We start from the raw sequence: 20,522 nt of genomic DNA on the forward strand, positions 1-20,522 counted from the left end.
TTCCAGATTCTCCTAGATGTGTTGTTCTTGGAATTCCATCATTTACCCATTTAGACAAAGTGGTAGTTAATAAGGGGCAATTTCACCACCTCCAGGAATACACCTGTTCCTACCATTCCTCTGGTCCTAAAGCACAAAGTATTTATTTTAGGTGTTCACTATTTGTTTGCTCATTTGTCTACTCCTTGTCGTTCATGGACTCTAATCATGAAGAGGTAATATGCTGGGGGTATCTCTTTTGCTTTGCTTAAGGCTTAACTGAGATTTAGACGCCTGTATCACAGGTGCAAAACAAATACTTTCCATAATGATAATGACAATGACAAAAAAAATACTGATAATAGCGACTGGGCACTCCAGTTACCTAACCACTGTATTGAAACAAGAATCTGTCTATAAACACTGTAAGAGGCTATTTGCAAACCTCTGGCTTCAATATTAAAAACAAATTAGGTAAAATTGAATCGGAGCAAGTAAATGATGTGCTATCAATATAGGTGGAAAAGCTGCCTTTTCCCAAGGCGAGCTGAGCATTTATCCTTACCAGATGAGTGGAGAGTGACAACAATAAGTGCTTACCAAGTGGCTGCCGTTTGGAGGACAGTGTTAGGGAAAGCTATACAGGATCCTAGAGTGACCCATGAAAAGGAAGTCACTGAAGTACAAACAACAGCAAGAAAAGGAGAGGGAAGTGATTAAATAGAAAAAAAAAAAAAAGCTCAAATAAGTATACACTGATAGAATCTGTAGAAAGGTGGACTCAGTATACAATCCGACTCCTACCCACTGCCCCCCTCTCCCAAACTCAGTGAAGCTCCTCTAACGCACAATCCATGTTCATTAACACAAAGTACGGTCATTAAATACTAAGAGGCCAAGAGAACATTTGGGCAACAGACCGTTTACTCCTGACCTGAAAGTTGATTCAAAGAAATTGCAGGGAAACTGTGGCATTATATTCTAAACAGTTTATTCTGTGACCTTACTTTTATTTTAAGTTTGTTTATGTTGAGACAGCAGGGGTGGAGAGAGAAAGAGCATGCACATGCAGGGGATGGACAGAGGGAGAGGAAGGGGGAGAATCCCAAGCAGGCTCTGTTCTGTCGGCACAGAGCCTGTCATGGGGGCTCAATCCCAAGAATCACCAGGTCATGACTGGTGCAGAAATCAAGTAACAGACACTTGACCCGCTAAGCCACACAGGCACCCCTCAATTTTATTGTTCTTAATGCGGACCCAAAGGCTTTGACTTTTTAGGGGCAAAAAGTATTTTCAAGAAGTATATAGAATATTATAATTCCAGTCCTTCATACATCTATTACTAGCCTTGTCAGAAAACTCCAGTTCTTAATTATTACATAACAATAAACTGTGCTCCTTTTGCCCAACCGTGTAGAGTACACAGGAAATTAATGATGTTCACTGGGAATGACAACGTATAGGTTACACTCCTTGGAAGACAATTCAAGAAAAAAAGCCTACGATTGAATTTTTATTTCTCTTGGAACTATTGAACATAATTCTCTCCTTTGAGTCAACTTAGAGAATATCGAACTAAAAAACACCATTTCATGGCAAGAATCTACTTCCATTACCGTGGATGAAACTAATCGTCCTACAAAGGAAACATATGTTCATGTACACGGACAGATTGATCTCCAGGGCTGAGCATAGGGATCGTGAACCACAGATCTGTTTTCCATGTGAAGAGTCATGATCAAATCCTAAACCTGACCCCAGTCAATGTTGCTGTGAATGTGTGTACTTTCTCAGAAAAAAACAAAGAAAGAGAGTACATGTTGTGAAGGTCATTCATGTCACGAGAAGAAGGAAAAACAAACTATAAACATAAATTATAATCACAGGAAATAACAAGGGGACTGACTCCAAAGATGGATTTGAGTTTCATCTCTGCTATGTATCAGTTATGCCACTCTGAAAAGCTCATAGCTCACTTTAATCTTTTTATGAGCCTGTTCTCTTGTTGAGAGTAGTAACACTATATAAAAAAAGTTTACATTTACTGAGTATCTGTTGTGTACAAGACATTCTACTAAGCCATTAAAATATTACTTCCTGGGGCACCTGGGTGGCGCAGTCGGTTAAGCGTCCGACTTCAGCCAGGTCACGATCTCGCGGTCCGTGAGTTCGAGCCCCGCGTCAGGCTCTGGGCTGATGGCTCAGAGCCTGGAGCCTGTTTCCGATTCTGTGTCTCCCTCTCTCTCTGCCCCTCCCCCGTTCATGCTCTGTCTCTCTCTGTCCCAAAAATAAATAAACGTTGAAAAAAAAATTAAAAAAAAAAAGAAATCATTTTGCCAGAGAAATAGCTATTTTCATACAAAGGGGAAAGGAGGGAATATGGAATATTCATGAACAGTTAGCATTGTATCATCTGGTTCTTAAAAAAATAAGATTTTAGGGGTACCTGGTGGATCAAAGTGTCCAACTTCAGCTCAGGTCATGATCTCACACTCCGTGAGTTCGAGCCCCGTGTCAGGCTCTGTACTGACAGCTCAGAGCCTGGAGCCTGCTTCAGATTCTGTGTCTCCCTCTCTCTCTGCCCCTCCCCTGCTCATGCTCTATCTCTCTCTGTCTCAAAAATAAATAAAAACATTTAAAAAATAAGGTTTTAAAGGAAGAGAATGATGGACAAATTTGAGAGATATTTTTAGTATTGCAGCCACTATGGAGACTGATTAAATACCTTGAGAATATTTGAGCTTCCTTCAAAATTCCAGCATTATCCCATAGCCTCCACTCAAACTCAATCAGAACACACTTCCATGGTCATTACAAGTCCCAGAGTAACTTCTCTCTTAAATCCCCAAAGATCTATAAATGCCAAAAGGTTACATCATTTTAAAATGTTAGCTGCTATCAGACAGAGGAGCGATGCTGGGAGAAACGGACATTCATCTTCTTTGCTCCTGGGAAACTTTACAAGAAATGATGTTCATTTAATGATAAGAAATCTCTTTATTCCACCAGAAACGATAAAAGGAGAAGAGGTGGGGAGGAAGAGAGAGCAAGAAAGAGAAGCTATCGGTATATTTTAACATTGATTTAGGTGAGGGACACACCATTTTTGGTTAAATCTCTAAGTTGTGCATCTGATTTTAGAGTTTGAATAAATGTCAAGTTGAAAGTCAAGAGAATGAAAAGAAGAGCCCATACGAATGAACCTATTCTAAAAACGAGTGAACAGAATGTGCCCACATTCTTCATCCCTTGCTTTACCGTACCATCATCCTGACAAGCATGCTTCAGTTTTACTTACTTCTATTAATGCTTCATGGTAAATGGGCAAATATACCAGGGTGGATCGGGAAAGATTAATGAGGTCTCAGCCACACGAGACCCTGCTAATGCATTTGGCTATTAAAGCTTTCCTGAGAAGACTGTGCAGACCACCAGGGGTTTCTCTCAAACAGGATTTGCAGATTAGTGAAGTGAGAATCTCCCCTGCAGCATCACTGCAGAGCTCCCAGGAAGATGGGGCAGAAAGGGAACATCCAGGAAGAAGTGCCTCCTGTTAACACAGAGATCTGCTTCATGTGATTTTTTTTTTCCTTAGGTCTTCAATTATTTAACGACAGACACTGATCATTTCGAGTTGTTTTTGAGAGGGAGAAAATGGTGAATATGCTTAATCGACATGCCCGTGGGGATAATTACACGATCTGCTGCTTTTCCTCCCTACTTTCTTCCTTTCCTTCAGAGCAGGTGGTATAGCAGTGCAGTGTTTTAAGATGATGTGGTTTTTTTCCCCCCAAGACTGCATTTTCTAGGCCCTTCTGTATCTCAGGCTAATTCCACTTGAAAATGCATACTCATAAATAGCAGAACGGGTACAATATATTAAAGAGAAAAGGGTCTCTGTTCCACTTACTGCTGTTTAACAAAGTACCTCAAAACTGTGGCTTCAGACAACTATTTATTTTGCTCATGGTTTTGTGGGTCAGGAATTCGAGAAGAGCTCAGCGAGGTAGTTGGTTTCAAAGCCACATGATGTCAACAGTGAGTCTGGAACCAGTGGTTCTACTTCCAAGATGGCTTCTTCACCCGTGTAATTGGCCTTAGCATCTCTCTCTTTCTACATGGAAGGGCATTCTCTCCATCTTGTCTGAACTTCACAAAGCATTGAATTTTCATCATTCTTGGATTTCTTAATTGGTGACCAGCTTCCTCAAAGTGTGAGTATCCCAAAAGTAAGTAATTCAAGAGATTCAAGTGGAAGGTGCAATGCTTCTTATGACCTGGCTTCAGAAGTCCCAGCACATCCATTTTGCCACGTTCTATTGGATAAACAAGTCACCAATTCTGGGCGAGATGTAAAGGCGGGGTGGGGAATAACTCCACCTCTTCAGGGAGGAAGAATACTTATACAGAGGAAAGCGTGGCAAGAATTGGTGGCAGCCATTTTGGAGATACATGATGACAACTATTTTCTGTACAATTTGTCACTTAAAATTAAAAGGAGAATATGATTCAAAGTTTGTTATTATTGTTATATTCAATATGAATACTAAGGTCTTCTTGTGATCAGAGCAAATTTGACATACAGATGATTTGAAGTTGTCAGATTTTTCATTGGGTTTCAGCTACCTTAAACTTTTTGAATGCAGTACATTCCTAATCTGGTATCACTTCAAGGTGAATATTTATTGAAGACCAAATGAATTTTATTGTTAGTCACAGAGACATCAAGAGACCCAAGGTCACAGAATTCCAGGCTGTGGATTTTTTAGAGTGTATAAATTATCCAGATTAAATTACAGAAGGATAAATCTGTTAAATGTCCATTAGAGTGTGCATAACTAAGTATTTATTAAGGGAGCCCATAGCTAGGTATTACAGTCTCATCATTTAATTAAGGATACGATACTTTTTAAAAAATGAGGTGTTTTTTTTTTTAATTTTTTTTAAAAAATATGAGTTTTAGGAGCAAAATACTCTTTGTCTCTTTATGTTGACAACAAAAGCACCAATACCAATTACAATATAACCTAGCAATTGAAACCAAGATACTTACTGTTCTCTTGGGTCTTAAAAAAACAAGTGACTTTTAGGTAACCTCGGACTAACAAAAACAACACAAGACCATTTGTGTCTGAGGGTGAATGGATGAATGGTAAATGTGTCTCAGACACATACAGAAATTTCAATTTTTATCATGGTGCAGGCCCGTGTAAAACCATCCAAAATTTTTATTTTATGTTTTTTATTTTATATGCATCCTGCCGCATAACTCAATTCCTACTGATACTATGCCAACTCTGTAAAACACTCATCTGCTCCAAGATACTACCAACAGGGAATCCACACTTTAATAACCACAAAGTCAACTCTCTTGACTTCAGTGGTATTTCTCAGCACCCCAATTCAAAAGGAACAAAAGGACTCTAAAAAAGTGTTCAAAAAGAACACAAATCTTGCCATCATAGAACCTCTGCAAACCACATGATCTTTTATGGCTCTGTGCCAACATCATTTACGAGTCTTGTCATCACGATTGCTCAGAAGTTACCACGCTTAACAATTAGACTGATTCTTTAATCAAGGTGCTACCATACAATCCAATTATAACAGTGCAATTCTCTTTTGTGACTGTACCAAAGTACTTTTAGACTGGGATTCAGATATATGATGAGTTGAATACACCTATAAAGACACTACCATTTACAAAGTTGGCTGATCTTGATTTCAGAGCTGCTTTGACCATACGACAGTTCACAGCCAGTTTGGCTTTCTCTGAATGGATCCCAGGGAGAGTGAACATATGTCCTGGACAGATTTTGTCCTAGACAGTCCTGGTTTAGTCATGTTGTATCATCATAAATATTATTATTGACACCCAGAAATGTATTGTTTGGGCAATAAATTACAATTCAACCTAGTGGGACAAAGATTTATCTAAAACCCTCAAAACATTATTCCAAAAGTAGGTAACCAAGCAAATTAAAAACGAACAAAAGAAAAAAAAAAACAGTTACTACATTTAATGAGAGAAAAAAAAATCTTCAAACACATGGGTAGACCCACACATTCCTTAACAGAATTACACCACATATTCTTTACTTACCTTTCTCTGAAACTTGGGGTCATGAAAATATATCTCAATTAATTCATTTTACTATGATATAATAATGCTTTCTAGAACTACTGAAGTGTGCCGAGCTCTGTGCTGAACATGAAATAGTTTTCTGAAGTCAGACCATTTTTCTTAACTCACCCCCAGCCTTCCACTGTCAGACAGGCTCTTACTAATATAATAGAAACCTCTCTTCCACCTTCAGTCTAAATAATTCTCCCAATGACATATATTTATTAAATTAGGAACGAATTTCCCAAGCTAAACCTGTCTTAAAGCAAATTTATGTTTTTCTGGAAATCTTACCCAAATATATTGATCACTAAGCAAAGCCTCACCTGTGAAATAGTGAGTGACTACCTCCCAGTTCTCAGACACTCTCTACTTGCTTCAGCCTCTGTGGAACAGCTGACAAGACTAACGGGTTCTTCGTTAGTATCCCCACCAATCATGTTCTTTTCCTCTAAATGCCACACTTTTAACTATCAAGTTGCAGCTCAGTCTTGCTACTGGGGAGCCCCTCAAACCTGGTCTCTCTTCAATTCACAAACAGCTGGTCCTGGACCTAATTCCTTCAATTCAGAAGAAAAGGATAAAGACAAAGATGATAGGAGTACAGGTTGTTAACCTACTTGGCAGGTGTCTAGTGTGTGCTAAATATGCATGTGCCAATGGTATGAACATGTTGGTTTTTTTTTTTATTATTATTCATCTTTTTTTAAAACAGTAATTTTTTTTCAAATATGAGCAAGAATTAACATGTATGCATTACAGTAAATTTTGAAAAATTCCCCTAAAACATACTTAGGAGAAAGAAAAGAAAATCACTCAATCATCATGAGGCAGAGATAATTATCACTAATGTTTTGATATCTGCTTTCCCAATCTTTGTTTCTATGCAAACATAGATACACACAAAGATACAAATGGGGGAGGAGAAGAAAGGACAGGGGGCGAGACAGAAAAAGAGAGAGAGAAAAGAGATTTATAAAGCGAGAGAGTACGCGTGATACTTTTTTAACCTGCTTTCCTCACTTTAAAACTACACTGCAAACATTTTCTAGGCTATTAAATATTCTTCCGTGTTATCATTTTTTATTGGCTACACAGAATTGATTCTATGGATAAGCCATTACGTAATGTATCCCTTATTAGAAGGTACCCAAACTTCACTGGTTCATAATTTTATGAACCAAAGTATATTAATATTTCTGTACATCAATTATTACTCCCTCAAGTCGTTTCCTCAATGTAGAATTTATGGAGCAAAGACATGAATTCTGTAACTTCTTTTGATTCATATGACCAAATGTCTTTCAGAAAAAGAAAGTCCTAATTCATAGTTCCTTGGCATGTCTTGGGAAGTACCTGTTACCAACGCGAGATTTTTCTCTCTCTTTTTATAATGTTTTCTAAGCTGACTGGGTAAAAAGGCATGTTTTGCATCAAGACACATTACTAATGATAGTCAATTTTCCTTCCTCCCTCTCTTCCTTTTGTCATTTGTGTTTAGACATTTGAATATCCTCATTTGGTAGACTGCTGGTTCATATTTTTTCTCCACTTTATTATTTATTATTTATTAGTATTAGTATTTTAAAGCAAAACAATTTAATGGAGAAAAGATAGCTAAAACAACTGGACATCCACATGCAAACAAATGAAATCAGACTCTGGCTTTACACTTTCACAAGAATAACTCAAACAGATCACAGATCTAAATGTAAAACATGCAACTATAAAACTTCTGGAAGATAACATAGAAGAAAATCTTGGTGACCTTGGATTTGGCAATGAATTTTTAGATACGACACCAAAACACAGCCATAAAAGACTCTTAATGACAGTGAACAAACCTAAGGTTGATGGAGGGAGGGGGCGGGGGATGGGCTAGATGGATGATGGGTATTAGGAGGTCACTTATGATGAGCACTGGGTGTTGTATGTAAGTGATGAATCACTGAATTCTACTCCTGAAACCAATATTTCACTGCATGTTAACTGAAATTTAAATAAAAATTTGAAACAACAAGGAAAAAAAAAGACACTTAACGACTGAGCCACCTATGTTCCCCAAAGCAGTTTTTAATAATAATGAAATCCAGCTTAGGATTTGTTCTTCCATTTTATTATTTAAAAAATACTTTTAAAGTTTATTTATTTTTGAAAGAGACAGAGACAGCACGAGCAGGGGAGGGGCAGAAAGAGAGAGAGCAAGAGGGAATCCCAAGCAGGTTCTACAGGGTCAGCACAGAGCCTGATGCGGGGCTCTAACTCATGAAACCGCAAGACCATGGAAAGAGTCGGACGCTTAACCACCTGAGCCACCCAAGCGCCCCATTTCTCCATTTTAAATCATGATCGTGCCTCTTTTTCTTGTTGATTTGTATAAATTGCCATTCCTACCTTATTATCTATTTGTAACAGTGCCTAATGTGCTTATACATATTTCCTATCCTTATCTAAGTTTCTGGAAAACACTCTGTACTATCATTCTGCACATACTATACACATACACAAGGGTGATCCCAGGTGAGTATTTCAAGTTTGAAGACAAGTTCCAAAGAGATTAGAAACTCTACACTGCACAATATTTCAGGAATTGCGTTCCCTGAATAAAGAAGCTGCAGAAAAACATTATTTCTCCATTTTTTACTATGCCATCAATTCACAGGCAAGCCTTTCTTGTCACCCATTTATCGTAAATCATAACATGTTAAAAAATAGTTCACTCACAAAGAGATTCAAATTTGTTAAACTACTATTTAAGAAGATTTTATACATACACGATGTTTCCATTTAAGCATGATATAGCACTTTACAAATGCGAATTAAGATATTCAACTAGAAAGTGAAGCAAACCTCAAGGGGGTGAAATTAGGCAGGGAGGGTATGAGGATTTCACCAAGATAATGCCAGAGCATTTTTTGGCATTTCTATGGCTCATAGCTAAGGACCCAATTCCCAGGACTGTATTCTAAACATGAGCCCACATAATAAGCAGACTTTCTGTCCAGTGAGCATGAGCTGGGATTGAGTATTAACCAACTTTGTCTCAAACATATGAGAAAATGTAAATTCGGCATTTTTTCCTCTTTGGTACAATTTACATTCAAATGATAAGTGAGGCACTAAATGGAACATTATAATCTTATTTATAAGATATTTCAATAAAAATGTAAAAAATACTCTCAATAATTAAAATGCTTAGAATCCTTTTTTAGGTATTGCAAGAATAGAAAAAAATATGACTTTTGGAATATAGAGGGTTTTTTTTTTGAGAGAGAGAGAGAGAAAACTGTCACTCCTTGTGGGGTGGCCAGATGCTCACCATTCAGCCATTTATTTCTCCTTCTTTCTTTTTCTTCTCTCTAATTTATTTAGGTAGTTTTAGTTACCAAGTGCTAGCTACTAGGCTTAAGAATGGGGAGGAAGTGATGAGTGAGACACTGAATGCCTTACTAGACTGCAATTTTCTACAACCCAGCTCTGATCCAGAAACAACAGACAAAATTCAGTGGGAAAACACACAGGTGTATAGATCCTGGGATGTACAAAGTAACGTGAGGGAACAGGAAAGCAGCTGTGCTCCTGTTCTTGGAATGAGGGAACGAGACACAGAACATGTGACACTAAAAGGGGTTCTGAAGGCTGAGTAGGTATTTGATAGAAGGGGCGGGAAGGATCTCATGGCAGAGGAGTCAGCATGCAAGGACAGAGAAATGCGAACACACATGATATGTTCAGGAAATAGCCAGTCCCTCAGGATGGCAGAAGCTAGGTCAAGCAGTCTACAGCCAAGTTCCATAGTTTCATTAGCCGTGGAAAGGGATTATAACTTAAATGGCAAGAGAATCTCTTTATTCTGAGTCATCCATACAGATTCAATACAGAACAACAGAAAGACTATAGCTCACTTAGAATCTTTACCGTGGAGGTAATAAAGAGGTTGACTTAGAGAAAAGGAAACATTGGGGCACCTGGCTAGCTCAGTTGGTTACATGTCTGACATCGGCTTAGGTCATGATATCATGGTTCATGAGTTTGAGCCCCACATAGGGCTCTGGGCTGGCAATGTGAGGCCTGGAGCCCACTTTGAGTTCCATGTGGGTGTGTCTCTCTCCCTGCCCCTTCCCCACTCACACACTCTCTCTCTCTCCCTCTTTCAAAAATAAATAAACATTATATAATTTTAAAAAAAGAGCAACGAAAATGTGGAGTCAAGGAACTCACTTGAGAGGTTATTGCAATGGTTCATCTAAGAAAAGTTTGTCAGGAACATATCCAGACAATCTTAGACCAACTAAAAGTAGTCCTAAAACTGGGCATTTAAGCATTACTACAAGGATTCCAATCCACTGAGATTCCAATCATACTTTATAGTTATTTCCAGACATATTTTTAAGTACTGCAGATTATGAAAAAAAGACTTTTTAGAAGCACACCACTTAGGAAATTATAGCTATATCTGACAACCAACACTCTTCAAGGATCCAACAGGAGGGGAGAATAAACATATGTCTCCCCAATTTAACACTTGCCAATGTAAGTGAGCACATGTGCCTTTTCAATGTTCAACACATTCCTCAAGCCACAGAATGTGGAACTGCCACAAAGGAAACCATCAGGATAAAAAGAATCATTTCAGCGAGATTTTTTTTTCCCCCTTGGCAAGTAGCACAGTGTAATGCAGAGGTTAAAACTCCATGGTCCCAAGCTGACTCTGACCAGCACCCAACTTCCATTTGATTTAGATAATGTTAGCCTAAAGCATAATGTTTATCAGCCTATTTTCTAATAACTTCCAGACTTACAGAGACCCTACTCCCAAGTGGCCATAACCAACAAGAGCTTTAGAGCTGTCATCTCCTACAGAGAGAGGTCATATGGTTTCCAGTTTACCACACCCCACCTCACCCTTTGTTGACTTCTTGACACTGAAAACTGGCCTCTGTTGGCCCTTGCCATTAATATAAGAAAAAGAAAACAGCATAAACTCAGAGCTAAAATAAAAGAGAAGTATAGCATCACTGTTGCTGTTCAAAATGGGACAACAAACAACAGATTGTGAGGCCAGGGAGCACATTAGATACTGAAGCTATTCCTCACTTCCCCCAACTCATATGCTCTTTTTAAATTTTTTTTCCTTAAAATAAAGTGCATGTGCTCAAAAAGTCCCTAGCCACTTAACTCATCAATAATTAATGGTTCAAGCGAACAGGTATTTAAATTGAGACTCCTATGTAGGAACCAAAAATACAGACTTAGCTTTGAGTCCCAGGTGGGCTGCTTCTTAGCAGAGGTGGGAAACCACCTCTTCTGTCTGATCCTTTATGTCCATGGCTACAAGATGGGGCTAAAAATGCCCACTACACAGAGTAGGTGTTCATGATGATTATTAAAGGGAGCCAAAGCAAGGAGCACAGCATTTTCTTAGCAAAACTGTTATAATACTATAAAAATGCAATTGTTATGTAAATCTGAGAACTATTAGTGTAAAGAAAAAAATGTTTACATTTCCTTTCTTTGGTTTACTAAATAAAGTCTCTAGAGAGCACGTTCTGAATCAAAATGAAGGAGATTTGTAACATCTGTCAAATGTATTAGAAGACAGAAATCGTTTTTGTTCATGGGGGTTCTGGAGAAGCAGGACTCTGCGAACGCACTTTGGGAAGTACTGATCCACTATCTGCATTACTGGTCTGAGATGATACATGGCAGGTGTTAGTTCCCTCTTACAACTCCTTCCAGTTTCTGTGGCTTTAGATCAATCTCAGGACTTTCAAATTTATCTGTGAGGACAAGAAACAAAACAATCAGAATGCGAACACTGAGGAACAGATCCGGTGATATTGTTGCTGGCTACAGACGTGGATGTTGCTGGCTTTGATGATCCTTCTTGTTTGAAGAGATGACCAAATCTACATCCATTCTGAGCCCTTAGAATAATGAACTTTTACGTTATCTTTGGCATTTGTAGGGAGCGAGATGTTTGCTACAAGTACTCAGGTTATCCAATATGAGGGAGTTAAAAAGAATGCTACAACTATAGGACTAGGAAAGAGGTCCGCTGTTCCCGATCAGAATGTTCTGTAAAGGTAGGGGAGCTGCAGGAGAGGTCATGGGGAAAGGCAGCATCTAGCTGGATAGGAAACTGGGCTCCATTTCTGCCACTGTCCAGTTCTGGGACATTGGGAAAGATACTTAACCTCTCTGAGCCGCAATTTCACCTCTTAAAAGTCCGGGTTGGAAAAGAAATACAGTTTCTAGTGTCTCTTTTGATTCAAACATAACATAATCATTCTGGGGCAAAAGGAACATTCTAGTGAGATTATGGGCAAATCAAATTTTAGTCAATCAAAACCTATATACCTTTATATGGCATTGCCTTTTCCAGAAATACCATTCTTTATCTTTAACTGATCTTTTCTTGGTACTAGATCCTGGCATTTGAGTCTTAAATTTTGTTCTTATTTAGTAGAACGTATAAAGATCGCCTGTTATTTAAAACAAGTCAGTGCTGTTTGTGTCTATTGATTAATTAACATGTTGGCAGTTCAGATTTTTCTGAAATCAAGGTAAACCTATGGTACCAAAAACAGCCAAAAGAAGTTTGTGCTAAATGGGAGCTTTAAATTGTGGAAAGTTCAGCAAGCTTCTATATCTAAGATCACAGATTTTTAAGAAGATGTATATCTTCTTGACATACGGCATTTCTCACCAGTCCCCTTATCAAATTTGTTTTCTCCCCGAAGGTAAATTCTAGTGCTGCCTTCTCCCCTTAAGTCCCATCCCACCCAGGCTCAGTTGTCAATGATACCTATAAGATTATATTTATTTCTTTGAGCTAAAATGTAAAGGTCACTCTGTTTATTAAAGCTCAGCCTTGAGGCTAAATATTTTTCTTCACTTTTCCTGGTGTAAAGGAGGGAGCGGGAGACAGAGACAAAGAAGCATGGGGAATAGAAACTTTTTACTGATTAATTGATGTGAAACTGAGTTCCCTGGATCCCAACCAAATTTAATTTGGCTCATCCACAGTTGAACCGGAATTTTTACTTTGAACCCAGAATAAATCTTACATATAAGAGATAGCACCTTTCTTTTTCTTTCTTTCTTTCTTTTTTTTTTTTGATCCGATAACCACTTTGCTCACTGATCTATCACCTTCACTCTAAGAGATTCAGTAAGATTACCGACTGGAAAAAAAAAACAGTGCCATTTTGTTCTGGCTCTTTTTGTCCTCATCTAGTGCATCAAATACCTCTGAGCATTTTGGAATTCAAAGGCAATAGGATCCAACCCAAATTTCCATCTTTCAAATATAGCATTTGGCTAAAGGATGTTTTACTCTAAGACTGATTGAAAAATAAACTGCGTGGTGCTGCTAATTCTTGGGAATCTTGACCTGAAAAATACCCCATCTTTTCAGTTTACAGCACTATGCTTAGGTGATTTTCATGAGAACTGCACAGATTTTCTTCTAAGCTCTGAATACAACCCTTTTCCAGTTTAGTCTCTTGCTGAGGAGGTTTTTGGCTGCACCACAATACGTGAAAAACAGAGAACAGGAACAACCAACCAGGTGCATCCATGAATTTTTAAACCAGGTCTGTTGAAAAACATGCAAAACAAACCCCCCTCCAACCACCCTTGGGGTAAAACATCAATCTGAATATTATCCAGTATCATCTCTCTTATGTGTCTACACGGGCCCCAGACAGATGGCCAGTTTGCTTTTACCACCTTCAAGTCCATGCAATCAACCATACTCAGATGATGGCTTTGGCGGGCTGGGGCTCTGAATGAGCAGTCTGGACACCTAGGGAAACGGTACTTCCCCAGAGTGGTGTAGGGTTGTACAAAATAAAACTAATCGCACAAGCCTCCAAAACACGCGCGCGCACACGCACACACATGCTTTTTTTTTTTAAAGAACAGCATGCAGATTAGCCAAGAAGTAAAGCTATAAGACACAAAAAGTGTATTTGACCTTTCTTTGAAATATGAGGTACCATTTCTTAAGGGTCCTAAAGGGAGAAATGCCTTCAGTCACCTTATTTTTCCATTTCCTGCACGGAAGCCTGCAATTCCTAGATTCAGGCAAAGATCTATAGGACTGAGGGCAGAACCATTGCATGCACTTCCTCAAATGCAGCATTGGCTAAAGGGATCAAGCAGGCCCTTTTATACACAATCAGAGTCGGCTGCCAACCCTATTGTGCTGCATCTTAACACAGACCTAGCTTCTGATGATGATGCGCTGTTGCACTGGATGTGTTATCTCATTTGTAACTGACCTACAGTGAGTACTATCTCCCAACACTTCAGCTCTGAGCTACAGCTCCAATCTCCCAACCAAGAAATGACGCTCTATGAGTGAAGAGATGCACAGAAGACTCACATGCCAGAGAAAGTAATTGCTCACGTCCATGAATCATTTTGAAAACAAAAAAGTGCTCCCCTAAATAATACTTAAATAAAGCCACCATACGAATGCAAGACTTCCTGAAGGTTGGCATCTCTGTTTTCCAGAACACTTCTAGGACTGTAAACAAAGCTACCCATGAGAGGTTACTGTGTCTACATGTTCTCATTCATCAACAAACCACTAACACCACAAACTGAGAGGCCAAAACGTAAACAGGTTATAGGTCAACCTTGAGAAGAAAGAGAGTCTCCTATACGCCCAGTAGACTGGGCTGGGTGACTTTCCTCTGTCCTTCAAAACCACACTGGATGTAATACTATTCCCAAACCAATGACTCAGTGTTGTTGCTGCTTCACTTGTGTGTCTCCTTTACAGACTGGGGTATCCATGGCACACACAGCATCTTTCATCCTCTTCTAGTGTCTTCCGAACAGTAAGTTGTAATTATGGTGACGGAATGCACAGGAACAGAATTTTGTTTTGTATTTTAGAATAATGTACTCATAACTCATAAAGTCTTTAAATGAGCACTTAATATTCACATATTATTACACTGCCTAATATATGTGCCACTGTTTGTAATTCTAAAGAAGACAGTTGGGACAAAGGAAGAAAGGGAAAGAGGAAAATGAGGAGGGAAACAGAATAGGGAGGGAAGGGGGGACAAGAAGGACAAGGAAGAATATCCCTAAACAGAATTGTTTGAGGCATTAAACTGAATCCCTGTATACATGTTATGTATTAACCATAATTAGACTGTAATTTTGATATCTTACTAATTCACAAGATATCATATTAATAGCAATATGTTCTAGCCTTTCGTATGTGCTAGGACTTGTTCTAAGGGCTTTCTAGATCTTAACTCATGTACGTCTAAAATGCTACGAGGCAGCTCCTATTAGCCTTATCATTTTACAGATTAATATACCGAAGCACAGACAGGTTAAATGACCAGCCCCAAATCACACATGGTAAGTGGCCAAGCCCAGATTTAATGTAAACATCTAGTTCCAGAATATGTTTCCATCCTTTATGCTATATGTCCTCACTGTGAAGTTAGAAGCATGCACTGAGCACCTTCAAAGGTCAACTCACTCAGTCAGGCACATGAGGGATAGATATGTCTAAGTCACTGCCTCAGAATACCTTCTGCCTGAAGTTCCTTTACTGAGTACGTATCACATTTTCTAAAATAGAAAGTAGCAACCTGAGATTAAAGACAAAATCTCAAATGGGGTGCAGATACTATAGAATCCAAGGGTTAGAAGAAATGTGGGAAGATTGGCTAGTGGCAGAAAGTATCACAAGGCAGGTAATGTAAGCCTGGCTTCAGGGAGGCCTTGCCTGTAGAGGAGGCAAAGCAAAGCATGTGCAATGGCGTAGATACTCAGCAAAACTTGATGTTATACAATTAAAAAAAAAAAAAAAAAAAAAAAAAAAGCCCTGCAGGAAAATGCTGCTTTAAATGCTGATGACACAGGGGACACCTGGGTGGCTCAGTCAGTTGAGGTCTGACTTCAGCTCAGGTCATGATCTCACGGTCCGTGAGTTTGAGCCCCACATCGGGCTCTGTGCTGACAGCTCGGAGCCTGGAGCCTGCTTCGGATTCTGTGTCTCCCTCTCTCTCTGCCCCTTCCCCACTCATGCTCTGTCTCTCTCTGTCTCTCAAAAATGAATAAACGTTAAAAAAATTTTTTTAAATAAAAAAAATAATAAAAAATGTAATAAATGCCGATGACACAGGAAGGAAAGAATCATCCTTTATCTGTGGATAATTTTGTCCCTTCTGATAAGGAGGACTGGGCCACTTCTCTTTTTACCTGATCATGTGCAAGGGCCTTACCATCTGCAACATAAGTTGAAGCCAACCTAGAGCACAGATCTTGGGCCCAGACCTTTGTTCACCAAAGCAAAATCACCCAGATTGCAAGATTTAAAAGGAGATGCTTAAGCAATGTGCCCGTAGATAAAAATCACGGTTTTGACAATGAGGGATAGTATTCTTGATGAAACAGATTTAATTTTTTTTAACGTTTATTTATTTTTGAGACAGAGAGAGAAAACATGAATGGGGGAGGGTCAGAGAGAGAGGGAGACACAGAATCTGAAACAGGCTCCAGGCTCTCAGCTGTCAGCACAGAGCCCGAAGTGGGGCTCGAACTCACGAACTGTGAGATCATGCCCTGAGCCAAGGTCAGACACTTAACCGACTGAGCCACCCAGGCGCCCCTTGATGAAACAGATTTAATGACACATCATTCCAGGATATACCCATGCCTTTACAAAGAAGTATATTTTATGTTAGAAGAGGAGAACATGCTTACTTAGAGAATATTGAACAGTAGGGAAATATGCAAAATTGGGGCACCTAACTTACCAGTGCATGTTTTACAGGACGCTATATGCTCCTTCACCTACACATGCACACACAGAAACACACACACACAAGCCTGATGCCTAACAGTGGTTTTCACTGTCATAATACTCTGTATGTTTGCATGGTTAGATTCTGTCTTCTTGGTAGCATGGCTGCAGTTGTGAGAATCCAAGCTGTAGTGGGTACTGGTAACACTCAGTATCTCTTCTCTAACATCTATCAGCTCTTTAGCCTTCCTTATCTCAATGACACATCTTGGCTTATCTCCAGCTAGTATATTGTTTATTGATTGATGCGAATAAGGACGGGAGGGAAGAACATTCTCTGAAAGTTATGAACAACTGATAAAAGAAGTCCTGAATGCAGTATCTATGGAATCGTAACAGCCAAGGGATGCAATGAAATGGGTGGCCTCACATCCTCTCCCTGGCTCCCAGTCTGGGTTTGTAACAGAGAATGGCTACAGAAGGTTCCCTATTACAGCTGATTTCTACAAGGACATTTTTCATATCAAAATCTCCAAATATCTACTGTATAGATGATTCGTGTGAGTGAAACTGACATGCAACCATTTCACAATTGGCCTATCGTACAGGTTAAATTTGAGGAGAATATAGGACCAATTTGTGGCGACTGTGAAAAAAGGAGGGTGTTTAGAAACCTGGGGTTTCATTAGAAAAAGGAAGTCTGGTGCTCGCTTCGGCAGCACATATACTAAAATTGGAACGATACAGAGAAGATTAGCATGGCCCCTGCGCAAGAAAAAGGAAGTCTGTTGGGCAAGGCACAGGTCAGTCAAACAAACTGATGGGAAAGAGTGAGAAAGTATTTGTCATATTTGCTTCATCAAAGAAAATCTCTTATTCAAAAAAGAGGACACTGCCCAGAGACTAATTCCACTAGACGCCAGATCAGCAGTAGTTTGGAAACATAACTACCAACCATGTGTATGGAAATAATTAATCCCATGCTCTTGGGGAAAATGTATAGTGAAATGCTGTTTTTCAGAAGAGAAAATGGAGGATGATGTTTTGGAATCTGGACATCTGGAAGCAATGCTTACTTAGATGTCAGTGACATCATGGATACAGCCTGCGTGTTTCTGGGATGCCAAAGGAAGGTATGCTAGCTACAGACACACTCTAAAATCCTAAAATAATTCTATTTTAGGAAAGCAAAACATCTATAGATAGCCCTGAAATCCCATGGAAATCTAAGGTCAGGTAATACTATTCTCAAATTCAGAAGACTGTGTATTTAAATCACCAAAGCAAAATCTTTTCCCAGAAGTCTCTGAGTAAAACCTTAGGTTTTTAAAAAGTTTTTAAATGGAAAAAAAAATCTTAGAATCTCTGAAAGACAATGTACAAACGTGGGAATTCTTGAAATTCTTCAGGCAAATTCCACCTGTCTCTTGGCCTTTTAAATCAGGACTTTACTGAATATAATGGTATTTTCTTCCTGGTTTTCTCAAATCTCAAGTTTTCATATCTCAGTATGTTTGGACTTTCACTCTTTGATCAAGTCTCTGGTTTTAGTCCTTACACGTATTTCTTCCTGTCTCACACACAGTGCATATTGTAGACTGGTGTTTCCACTAGGTAGTAGGTTACATTAGCTAATTTCTTTCAGGTTGAGTTGCCTGGGGATTAGAAATGCATCATCTTTTTCAAACATTGCTGCCTTGGGCTCCTAAATCTTATCCTGTGCTGCCTTCACCCCTGCGCTCTCTGATTTTCCAAAATAAAGGTCTGTTCATGTCCATTTTCCACCTAAAATTTCCAGTGTATTTCCATCCCTTTCAGTATGATGTTTAAACTCCTTTATATGGCACACAAAACCTTTCATGATCTTACTCCCACCTCCCTCTTTAGCCTTGAATAACTATCCCCCTCCCCAACCTCAAAATTCTTCTCACAAACTGTCTTTGAGTCTGTGAGTGATCCTTCCTATTGGTGTTTAACATACATACTTTTAGCTAGACATGCTTTCTTATCTCCTTGAATTCTTTAATTTCTTAATCTGATACCTCTATCCTTGGAATACCTTTCCTGACCTTCTGCCTACCTTAAATCTGGCTCAAGTACTCTCCATGGGCTTTTATTTAAGGAACCCTGACCTATATGTGGCAAAACCCTTAGAAACTATTTATTCTATAATCTGCATTTTTTTTTTACTAGAATTAAAACTATGGAGAAGAAGTATCCTGACCATCTTATCCCCATACCTAGATTATTGCCTCACATATAGATGCTCAATAAGTGATGGCTGAATCAATTAAAGAGCATGACCTTGTCTATGACAGAGCTGGGAGCTTGGCAGAGGCCAATAAAACCTTGACAAATAGATCTGAGTGGCCTGAAAACAATTTGAAAACCCATGGCAGAATGTGTCTCCCTTCTTCAGATATATTTTCTATTGCCCTTCCAAGCCCATCACGAACATCCCCACCCCAGAGTGGGAGCCACATCAAGTCATCTAGCCCAGTGTCAGCAGTAGAGGAATGGGTTGTGATTTGGAGCCATGTTCTTTCTTCAACAGAAGGTTCTTACCCAGCCTAAGAATGCCATACTAATAGAAGTCAGACCCATCTCGGTGGAGCCCTGCCACTTTCATTTTGGAGGCAAAAGGGAGGATGGAAGTACATGCAAGGAGATGGTTCCAGTCACCCCCTGCCCCCCCTCCCCCGCCCGCCACATACACACTCAGAAGGTACCCATTTCTTCTTTGCTTCAAGTACATGTGGTGACTCTATTCTGAAGAGCCTATATGGACCTTCAAACATAGATATCACTCTTGCAAAGCTGCATCCTTGAAGTTTGGGTGAATCAAGCTAGAATTTCACCCCGATGCATTAGTGATAAGCAAATACCACCATCTGAAAGGGTTATAGGATAGAAATGAAAAGTCAGGCAAGGGAAATTTATGTCATTTAGAAAGCATGCTGGGGCACCTGGGTGGCTCAGTTGATTAAGCGTCCGACTTCGGCTCAGGTCATGATCTCGCGGTCTGTGAGTTCGAGCCCCGCATCGGGCTCTGTGCTGACAGCTCAGAGGCCGGAGCCTGTTTCAGATTCTGTGTCTCCCTCTCTCTCTGACCCTCCCCCTTTCATGCTGTGTCTCTCTCTGTCTCAAAAATAAATAAACGTTAAAAATAAAAAAAATTAAAAAGAAAGCATGCAACTTGGGGTGCCTGGGTGGCTCAGTCGGTTGAGCGTCTGACTTCGGCTCAGGTCATGATCACACGGTCTGTGAGTTCAAGCCCTGAATCAGTCTCTGTGCTAACAGCTCAGAGCCTGGAGCCTGCTTCAGATTCCTTGTCTCCCTCTCTCTCTCTCTCTCTGCCCCTCCCCCGCTTGTCCTCTCTCTCCCTCTCTCTCTCTCTCTCTCTCTCTCTCCCCCTCCCACTCTCTCTCTCAGAAATAAATAAACATAAAAAATAAAAAAAAAAAGCATGCAACTTGTTGCTAGAGAGCTGCTACAGGCTAGAATGCAAAGCACTAGTTGTTTGTTTGCTTGCTTTTGTATTTCAAGTTTTTATTTAAATTTTAGCTAGCTAACATATAGTGTAATAATAGTTCAAGAGTACAAATTAGTGAGTCATTCACATATAACACCCAGTGG

General features: G+C 39.4%; 1 protein-coding gene and 1 pseudogene across 8 annotated transcripts in view; one reads left to right on the forward strand and one right to left on the reverse strand.

Moving 5' to 3' along the window:
* The window catches only part of SORCS1 (sortilin related VPS10 domain containing receptor 1), a 495,821-nt gene that overhangs the window by 234,408 nt on the left and 240,891 nt on the right, over positions 1 to 20,522 (reverse strand). The window lies entirely within an intron of this gene.
* LOC121037629 (uncharacterized) lies at positions 17,590 to 17,660 on the forward strand (annotated as a pseudogene).

Source organism: Herpailurus yagouaroundi, unplaced genomic scaffold, assembly GCF_014898765.1.
Source record: "Herpailurus yagouaroundi ecotype Mexico unplaced genomic scaffold, PumYag 163, whole genome shotgun sequence".
Lineage (NCBI taxonomy): Eukaryota > Metazoa > Chordata > Mammalia > Carnivora > Felidae > Herpailurus > Herpailurus yagouaroundi.